The sequence below is a fragment of the Oryzias melastigma genome, linkage group LG4, assembly GCF_002922805.2.
Source record: "Oryzias melastigma strain HK-1 linkage group LG4, ASM292280v2, whole genome shotgun sequence".
NCBI lineage: Eukaryota > Metazoa > Chordata > Actinopteri > Beloniformes > Adrianichthyidae > Oryzias > Oryzias melastigma.
The window spans coordinates 8,322,375-8,331,398 of NC_050515.1; the positions used below are offsets into that span (position 1 = coordinate 8,322,375).

The 9,024-nt window shown below is 37.0% G+C and overlaps 1 protein-coding gene across 2 annotated transcripts in view; it reads left to right on the plus strand.

Annotated features, from left to right (window-relative positions):
- Positions 1 to 3,327: 3,327 nt before the first annotated feature.
- The window catches only part of LOC112150213 (guanine nucleotide-binding protein subunit beta-4), a 16,463-nt gene continuing 10,766 nt past the window's right edge, over positions 3,328 to 9,024 (plus strand). Inside the window, exon 1 of one of the 2 annotated variants that reach the window (XM_024278298.2) lies at positions 3,328 to 3,604. The gene's annotated coding sequence lies outside the window, so the exon portion shown is untranslated. Of the gene's footprint in view, positions 3,605 to 3,673; positions 4,216 to 9,024 lie in introns of those variants that run through there. The other variant, XM_024278299.2, reaches the window with a different exon arrangement.

Below are 9,024 nucleotides of genomic sequence, written 5' to 3' on the forward strand. Positions count from 1 at the left end.
GCTGTGATGGGAGGCATTTGAGAGGGGTGGCATTAGCACACCAGGGTTGTTCCTCACTTCCTTTATTCCCCCCACCCTGCTCCCCATGCACAACTTATGCTAGTCGCTTCTTAAGAAACTCAGAGCATGTTAAATCATGCATTGCACTGCATCTTGCACCCTTGACTTACAATAGTGTATGGGATTTCCCTAGGCTTTCACAAACTTACTTCTTCACTTTTGCACATTTCCTCTGCAGTTTCTACCAAAAATGAAAGCTCAGCACCCTCACCACTCCTTTTTTTTACACATAAAAAACACAATCAAATAAATTTTCTTATTGGGAACTAAGTACAAAAGTAAAATTCACATATTTTTTTCCAACAAATTAATGTATATGTAAGTCTTTGTATTTGTATGTTTTATATGTCTGTTGGAGACCTGTTTTATACCTAATTTTACACAATACAGGACTTTTGCCCAAAACTATTGTACATCTTATTCAAAAAAGACACTTTTTATTACAAATTTAGCCGTCTTTGTGTAAAGTTTGTTTAAAAATATATACATTTTTTAACAATTTTTAAGTTAAACGAGACTTTTTTGTCTTTGCCATTCTGAAAATTGTTTAACTCCCATGTATTCACTGAAAAAAAATCACTATTTGACTCTAGATGGACAATTTCACCAGGATCAGCTATGCTCAAGCTGTGCCAGTCAGCAAGTAAAACCCAGAAAACTGTCAACATCTATTTTTCTCATCACATGGGAGGGAGGGGGTTGAAGTGGTAGGGAGCTCAGCCAGGCACGCATATTTTAAGTCATTTGCACAAGAGGGCTCTTTTTCAATAATCCATTATGCATAGCAGCTCTGGCTCTCCCTGGTATTTCTCCTACCTTCTTGACGTCAGTTGCCATTTGTGAGGGTTGCCCTGGAAACGGCCAGCCTCCCTATGAGATGTCTGGTGGATAAGACATCCCTGATAAAGCCTTTTAAGGTTCTACTGTTACCAGTTTTTTTTAATTGCCATTGATAACAGGGAAATAATACACAGAGTTGTTGCCACTTTCGCGTGAAAATAAACGGGAATGAGTTGCATCAGGCTGACGGCCTGCAATCGCCCCTTGATTTGATTATCAATACAGTGCAGCTTGAAGTACATCTAAAATCAACCAGTTATAAAAAATCAATTTTTCACCATATTTTTTTGAAAAAAATGTGTCATTGCAATTGCATGACCAAAGACCATCTCATTAAATACCTTCAATCCTGTAAAGTAGGAAAATTGTATGAAAATATCAGATATGCAGAGTATGAAAATAATTTCTCTTCTGGTTTGCAAAATTCTCCAGCATTTCTTATGAAATGGCATACTTTTTATTTTATGTAATATGTAAACTGACAAATAAATTAATCAACAAAATTAAGAACAAAAATTAAAAGAAAATGTTTCACTAATTTTGCACAGTTCTGTCATACCCATTGCATATTTGCTGTCAAATGTGTGGGCAGCAATACAGTTGTGTTACTGTACACTACACCTGTTCCAAGCTCCGAGGAACTATTTATAGCCTCTCTGACATGACTGACTTTCTTTTTTTCAGACACTGAGCTATTGATGTGCTATTTTTATAGAGTAAATTTGCTCCCTCCCTTTCCTTGTGCGTTGCCAAGCAATAAGCCAGAGGACCTGATTGGTCAAGATCACGCTTGTAGACACGAAGAGTGTGACTCTGAGTTGGCTAATGAATTTGGTTTTTGCTTCATGTAAGCGAAAACTGTAGGAGTTGGCACCTTCTTGTGATATTTATTTGTGCATTGTGTAATGCATCATTTGCATACACCCAAATATGGAACATTAAACAAGAAATTAGTGGTTGCAACAAGAATTGACAAAAAAAAGTGCTAAAAAGGACATAACAGTAGTAAATTTGAGGCCAAATGTTTGAATATAGAGTCACGCTGTGGTGTGCAAACCAACACTGGGTTATGTCACAGCAGAAAATTTGCATATGAAAAACAAAATACTGCAGTACATAATCAGTAATTTAAAAAGAAATATTTTACATTGCAACTAGTGTCCTATAGAAAGTGAAACATGTAAATCCAGTTGCACTAATGACAAATGAGCTGTTTGTCTCTGCCATCATGTTAATTGTAATCCTCATAATCTGTTTAAGGGGAAATTGGTCTGACACACCCAGACTACTGCTGTGTAAGTGAATTCAATTAGAAATATAATCTGACCCCATGCTTCTCCAAAAGGAAACCAAGGGCTGGGAAACTTTCATCCTCCCTGCATTGATTATAGCTTGTACAGAGATATGGAAAAGCCTATCCCACTGCTCCCTTTCATTGGCTCCATTAAAAATTTATTATGATCTAATGGAGATAAATTATTTTTGAGAGCCAACTGGAGGGTTACTATGAATGAGATGTGGCAGAGCTGTCTCCTAGTACAATACGTTTTATAATTTGTGATCTTATTTTTTCAAGTTTCATCATAACTTGTTTTTTACATATTTTAGATTTTTTTAAATGTATTTTTTATTTTTATTTTGGGTTTGACTAGAACTGGCTAGCTTGTACAACAAACCACTAATAAAAATGACTTGAATCAATTTGTAAAATTTCACTGCAGTAAATTAGTACATTATCATATTATCTGATTGGTCTGAACCATATCATAAACATGTATTTTTTAGATTGAAAAAGGGGGAAAATTTATGAGGACCCAGAAGAAAATATGTTACTTTATTTACTTTAATAAGTGCACTTTATGTATCTAAAATTAAACAAAAAATATGTGTAGCTCTTTTTTAATTTTCCTTTTCTGTTTCTACAAATATATTCTTAAAAATATGATGGAAGCATTTCAATTTCTGTAGCTTCTGCATCTGGGTTGTTCTACCATTAATTTTTTATGATGAGCTCTTATCCTGCTTTTTTCATTACTTTTTAAGACGCCTTTACACCACTGCTTACTAGGATTTTCTTGCATTTATTTGATAGTTCTTGCGTCTATTTCAATTTTATTGTATTGGATTTATACATTTTCAGCCAAATCACAGCTACAACAATAGCTTTTAAATACTTTCTCAGTCATAACAGGTCTTAAATTTGTTTCCTGTATTCCATTTGGTTTCTTTCTGTGGGGGGCTGGCGGACGATACCATTTACACCATAGGGGACAATAACTATTATCCGGACAATTTGAGAGTACATGAGCGTGTTTACAAAAATTTTATTGCTAAATAATTTAAATCTTTGGTTTAAAAATTACTTTTTTATGGCGTTTTTTGTTTTAAGTTTATCATAATATTTATTTTAAATAAAATCCGGCATCGACCACAACCCCTGCCTCTAGTAGGTTGATGGTATATTCCCACTTTCATGGGTGTGGTGATTAGCTTGTTTGGAGGAAATTTTAGTCAAATCTTTCCCGAGTTGCATTCGCCTTGGACCGATATCAGCAAATAGTTTTTGTTTTTTTCTTTTTCTTTTATCCTTCTTTAATTGAAATGGATACATTTGCACTCTCCCTCACAGCTGATACCATGGTCTTCGCGTAAAAGGGGATTGGTGTGATCGGAAAGACAGACCGAGCCAACATCCCACTTTCAGGTAGGAGAATCTTCATATTTTGGTGGCTTTATTTAAAGGGGATTTCCGGGTATTCTTGAGGCGATTTTTGCTGTTTTTAGGTGTGAGATGAGATAGGGTGTATTGGCTTGTTTCCCCAGAAAGAGACGGTGAACGCCGCTGTTTAGACTATTACTGCTTCTGTGGTATTTTCCCTTCTTATGCAAAGCTCTTCGCTGGGTAAAATCAACAGTTATCCAAAGCGGCCTCTGTCGAGCTGTCAAATGACTGTTAAGCGGAACTACCAGCATTAAACCAGTGTGTTGTAGGTTTACACTCGCGTTTTTCCTCGCTTTGGACATTTTTTTTTTTTTTTTCAATTTTACTGGTTGCACAATACGCTGCGTGTCCGTATTCCTCTCGTTTCTATTAAATATAAATGAAAGCCCGCCCTTATGCTAGCATCAACTGGTTGCGTGACGGCGCGCGCTCCTGCAATTTTGTTTCCTTTGCATCACGAGCGCATTTTAGCGTTCGGCTTTTGTGCTTTGCTAGAGATGAGCGAACGTTAATTTCGCGCTACTTGTCAATATGATGTAACCTCTGGCTTCCTGTCTACGGTTGACAATCAGTGTTTGAAGTGGAGTTTGAAGGTACAGTGATTATTCTGTCAAGCTGTTACGGCAGGTGTGAGGAGTTTTATTTTAGGGGGCCATGTTCGGCTAAAACAAGGACTTACTATACTGAAACAACGATATTTTTTAGTCTAAATTTAAATAAATTTGTATAGCTATCAGTTCCAACAACAGTATTGTGGAAAAAGTATGAAATCTGGGGCCAAACATTTACAACTGTTCCAAAAAGTCAGTATTTGCCTTTGTCATGCTAATGCTAATGATTGTCTTGATACGATATAAATGTTGAATCTTACAATATTTTCCCATTTACTCGGTTTTAGTAATATTTAAGCTCAATTATGCAAGTTTGGACAATTTATGTTTAAATTAAACTTAGACAGCTTCATTAAACTTGAAACATAATATAATTCATCCAGATATAAGGAAAAAAACACATTTGTTAAATACTTCTTACTCTAAAAAAAACAATTGCTTTCACAATATTAATTTAAAAAACCCTACTGTTTCATTTATGATCTTCTGCAAGTAATATTTTAATAATTAACGCAAACCTATCAAATAAAATGTTTAAACATGCAAGTATAGTTTGTACTAGTATTACACAAAAACACCTTATATGTCTAATAAATTGTTGAAACTGTAGATTGCACTTCACATTGGAACTTATCGCATAGGTTCATTTAAATAGGACTTCATGACTTCTTCCTCATCTAGCTGATACAAACCTTTGACCCAGGAGCTTGGCGTGAAGCTCACTCTTTGTTTTTCAGAGTAAGAATCCTGAAATAGTGGTAAACAAACAAATCATGGTTTCTACATTCATTAAGAAACAGGTTTGTTGGCAGGTAAATTGCTTTTCATGCCTCAGTATTGGTGTTGATTGCTGATTTGTCTTTCCTGTCATACGATAACAATGGAAAAACTAGACTTAAAGGTGCTGCCCACAAACTCTAAAAAGAATTTCCTTCATTCTCTAGATGTTTGAAATAGTCTTGGAGTCAGCGGAGCAAGTTTTCATCTGATCTAGCTGCCTGTCTGTTTTCCCACAGCCAACTCTAATGGGTTTGTTGATGCAACCCCTTTGGAAAGAGAGACATAAACTTAGCTACATTTTTCTTTCCTCACGTTATCTTATCCGATTTGTTTAATTAATCAATAATCGACTCTTAGAGATTTGTTTTGAATGCTCGCATTGGATACTAACTCAAAACTAGCATTTTATTTTGAATTTGCGATTAAAGTCATGTTATACTCTTGATCTACCTTGATCAGTTGTGTTTTTATGTACTTCTTACTCAGTGTTTTACCTCTCATCTCTTATTTGTTTGTCTTCTTCCCCCCAGAATAGTGAAACAGGTGTGTGTGTGCGTGAAGCCTCTATTGAGGAAGTGGCCTAGAAGAATCTCTTACTTTTCAATTCATCACGGTGAACAACATTTTACTCATTGTAGATCTGATTGCTAGTCTTTTCAGGTCTTCCTGTTCCTCATGTTTCTCTGGGTTACTCATTATGCTTTTTGCAAAAGTGAGTTCCTTTTATGAATCAGCATCTTTGGCCACAAGTGATTTTTCGCTTGTCAACCCCAAAATGAAATTAAAAATAAAAGCTTTAATGGCAATGAGCAAACTATACATAAAATTAATTCACCTCATGGCAATCTTAGTTGATACTGTTTATATAAAATTGTAACATTTCTAGGGTTTTCCTCACAATCATAACTTGTTTTTGTTGATTGTGTTTGATGCTTTAAACTGTTATATTTTGATTTAGTTTGAACAGTTTAGAAAGGATGTGTTGGATGTTGATGTTGTCTTAGCATTTAGAATGGTGGCTTCCCACATTCTGCAGCAGAGTTCCAGTTCTGGCTGTGCCAAGCATCTCAGTCTACCATAGCTGGTTGTCGGATAGTAAACAATAGCCAACTACAGCACACAGTTCCACTTTTGTTGCTCTGATTGTGTGCTACACTCTGGGTCTTTGCTGGTTGATTGTATGACTGTTTAGAGAAGATACAAGAAGCTTTAGATCAGTATTTTTTTAAGGTAATCTACTACCAGGAGGATTGTATTTGTTTTTGACTAGCATCTCCAGTGCTAGCTTAGAGTTATCAGTTTTGAATTTTTCCCATTTAGAAAGTTTGTGCCATAAGCCTTGTTTCCACTGAGCGGTCCGGTACGGTGTGGTGCAGTCCAGTATTTTATGCGTTTCCATTGTAAAATGGACCCACTGAACCAAACCATACCTCTTGGGGGGTGGCCCATCAGTTGTATGTCCATTGAAAAGTGAGTTGGAACATTTGGGGCGGAGCCGCTGCAGCCACTCGTTGATTGGCATTAGCTAGGAAAGCCCCAATATAGTGCTCATTCAAGCTAACGTTTCCAATGTTTGTAAGCATTCATGTTTTTGCTTTTTTTAAATGTGCCTGCAATCCTCTTTCAACCAACATTAAATTCCTACTATACACAATGTACCAGAAGTAAAGCAATAAAAAGATGAGTTGCTGGATGACCTCCATTGTTATTGTTTTTCTAGTCGTCCTACTACTATAATTGCATAATGGAAGCTTGGCTTAACTGAGAGGAAAGGCTCGCCAGAATTAACTTGACAGTTCTGTACCACTCCTTACAGTACCGGACCAGACCGCTCAGTGGAAATTGGGCTTTAAAGTCTCACTCCAATTATCTTTTGGTCTATTTTGAAATCATTCCCAGTGGTCTTTTATTACAATTATGCCGGTTTTAGCGAAAATCCAAACCTGTGTCGTTTTCTAGGTCATAGGGTGTATTCAGACTCAAAAAGTCCGTTGGTCCAGACTTAGTCTGCTTAATTTGGTCCAGGTTGAATCCTGAGCCATATGCTTGGTCTGTACTCAGACTGTCTTCAACCAAACTAATCTGTTTCGAACCAAAGCTTGTAAACACAACAACATGACTAAAAAATCTTTTCAGTTATTGTGCAGGAATTACGAGGCCGTGGCAAAGCAACAAGAGCCAGAAGATGCTGAAATTGATGGCTAAAAATTGATAGCTGAAATCGCTGAAGCTAATAGCCAGGTTAACATTAGTTAAGTGCCAAATTAGCCTAAAAAACTGAAAAAATCGTAGCTAGCATGTAGTTGAAATAGTAGCTAAACTCCTAAATAGCCTAAAAACTAGCACAATCCCATTATAACTTTCAACTCTACTCCACTTTAACCCCATAAATATAAAACAGCGACTAATCGAGTATTAAATTAGTCATTGACTATTTTAATAGTTAAGTAATCGATTAGTCGACTCATCGAAGCAGCCCTACTCTGTTTACATCCCACAATGTGGTGCGCTATTATGGTGGCTGTTTTAGGGTTTCTGGCCAATTGTTCTGCTCCAAGCATAGAGCCTATTCACATTGAGTCAGAGCAAACCAGAGCTCAGTCCGATTGGAAATGAACCAAGACCACCTTGAAAGATGGGTCAGAGAGTGTTTCCTTGTCGTGTACCAGGATCCACTTGGGTGTATTCAAAATGAAAATTTGTTCAGATTTATCAGAGAAAACAAACTCTGATTCACTTTGAGTGAACCAAATGTGTCCAGTGTGAATACACCCTTAGGCCAAATCCAAATTCTTCCCCTACTGCCCAAGGCTTCTCCCTACCCCTACATTTATCCCTCCAAGTGGATAGATAAGGAAAAATAATGTCTTCTAATACGGACTCTACTACTACTTTATGACGTCATGAATAGTCGCCGTTCATCTACGTTTGTTACCAGCACTTGGAAAATACATAACAAAATTGGTTTTATAACTTTCAAAATTAATGCGAAAACAAAGACGGCATTACTCAAATTTGCGTCACAAGTGCAACGCTGACCACTACAGCTTCAAATGCCCCTACAATTTGAGCAACAGGGAGAAGCCAGAGGGGTAGGGAATGAATTCAGATTCAGTGTTCGTTTCTGACGTTCTCCTGCTAGCTCACAACTCAAACCTAGCATTATTAATGCATCAAAAATGTTAAGCAATATTGGAGCTATCCCGCTGTAAAGTTTGATCCCGATTCCAGCTCAGACGAGGAAAACAGACGTGCATGGAGACGAGCGGAGCAGGGAGCTTGTGGCCCACCGACTGTAGCTTCTAAGACTCTTTTTCATCTGCCCCTGATATTCCACAATCTATAAAAAATAATGTCTTAATTTATTTTTATGTCTTCCATCAAGAGAAAAATGCCACAAGAACATGTTTAAAAACACCATCATAATTTAATCAAAACTTCTGTCATTTTACAACACAAGCTATGAGCTGTGTACAAGAGAGTGTTGAGGACCGTATTAAATATAGTGAGGGACCATGGGGGTGTGTTGTGGCAGATTTAGGAGGCATAGATAATAGCATAACAGCAAAGCTTAAAACAAGAGCCTCTCCTCAGCTCGGTTGCGTCAGCTGGAGGAGTCTGTGACGTCACTCCTGGATTGGATTGTCCATTTTAGGTCTTCGTCCTCTTGGTGGAGACAAACGAGCCTACATCGACCGCTTCGTCATTGTTCAGTGGAGGGCCCTAAACTATCCAGAGCTGAGAAATGTCTCAATGAATAGATTGAAATTGAGACCAAAGCATGCGTTGTATTTCTTCTTTTTTTAATGTATATTTTTATTGTTGCTGACTTGTAGAAAGTGAAACTGAAAATGTAATTTCTGACTTCATTACAGCTTGTAGTGTGGGGAGTTTAAATATTTCATGAACAGTTATAAATGGTCTGTGACACACGGTTGGGCTTCCTAAAGATGAATTTGTTGACCGTCTGCTCACCTCGTCTTAAAAAGCATTTAACGCAAAGACAGTTTT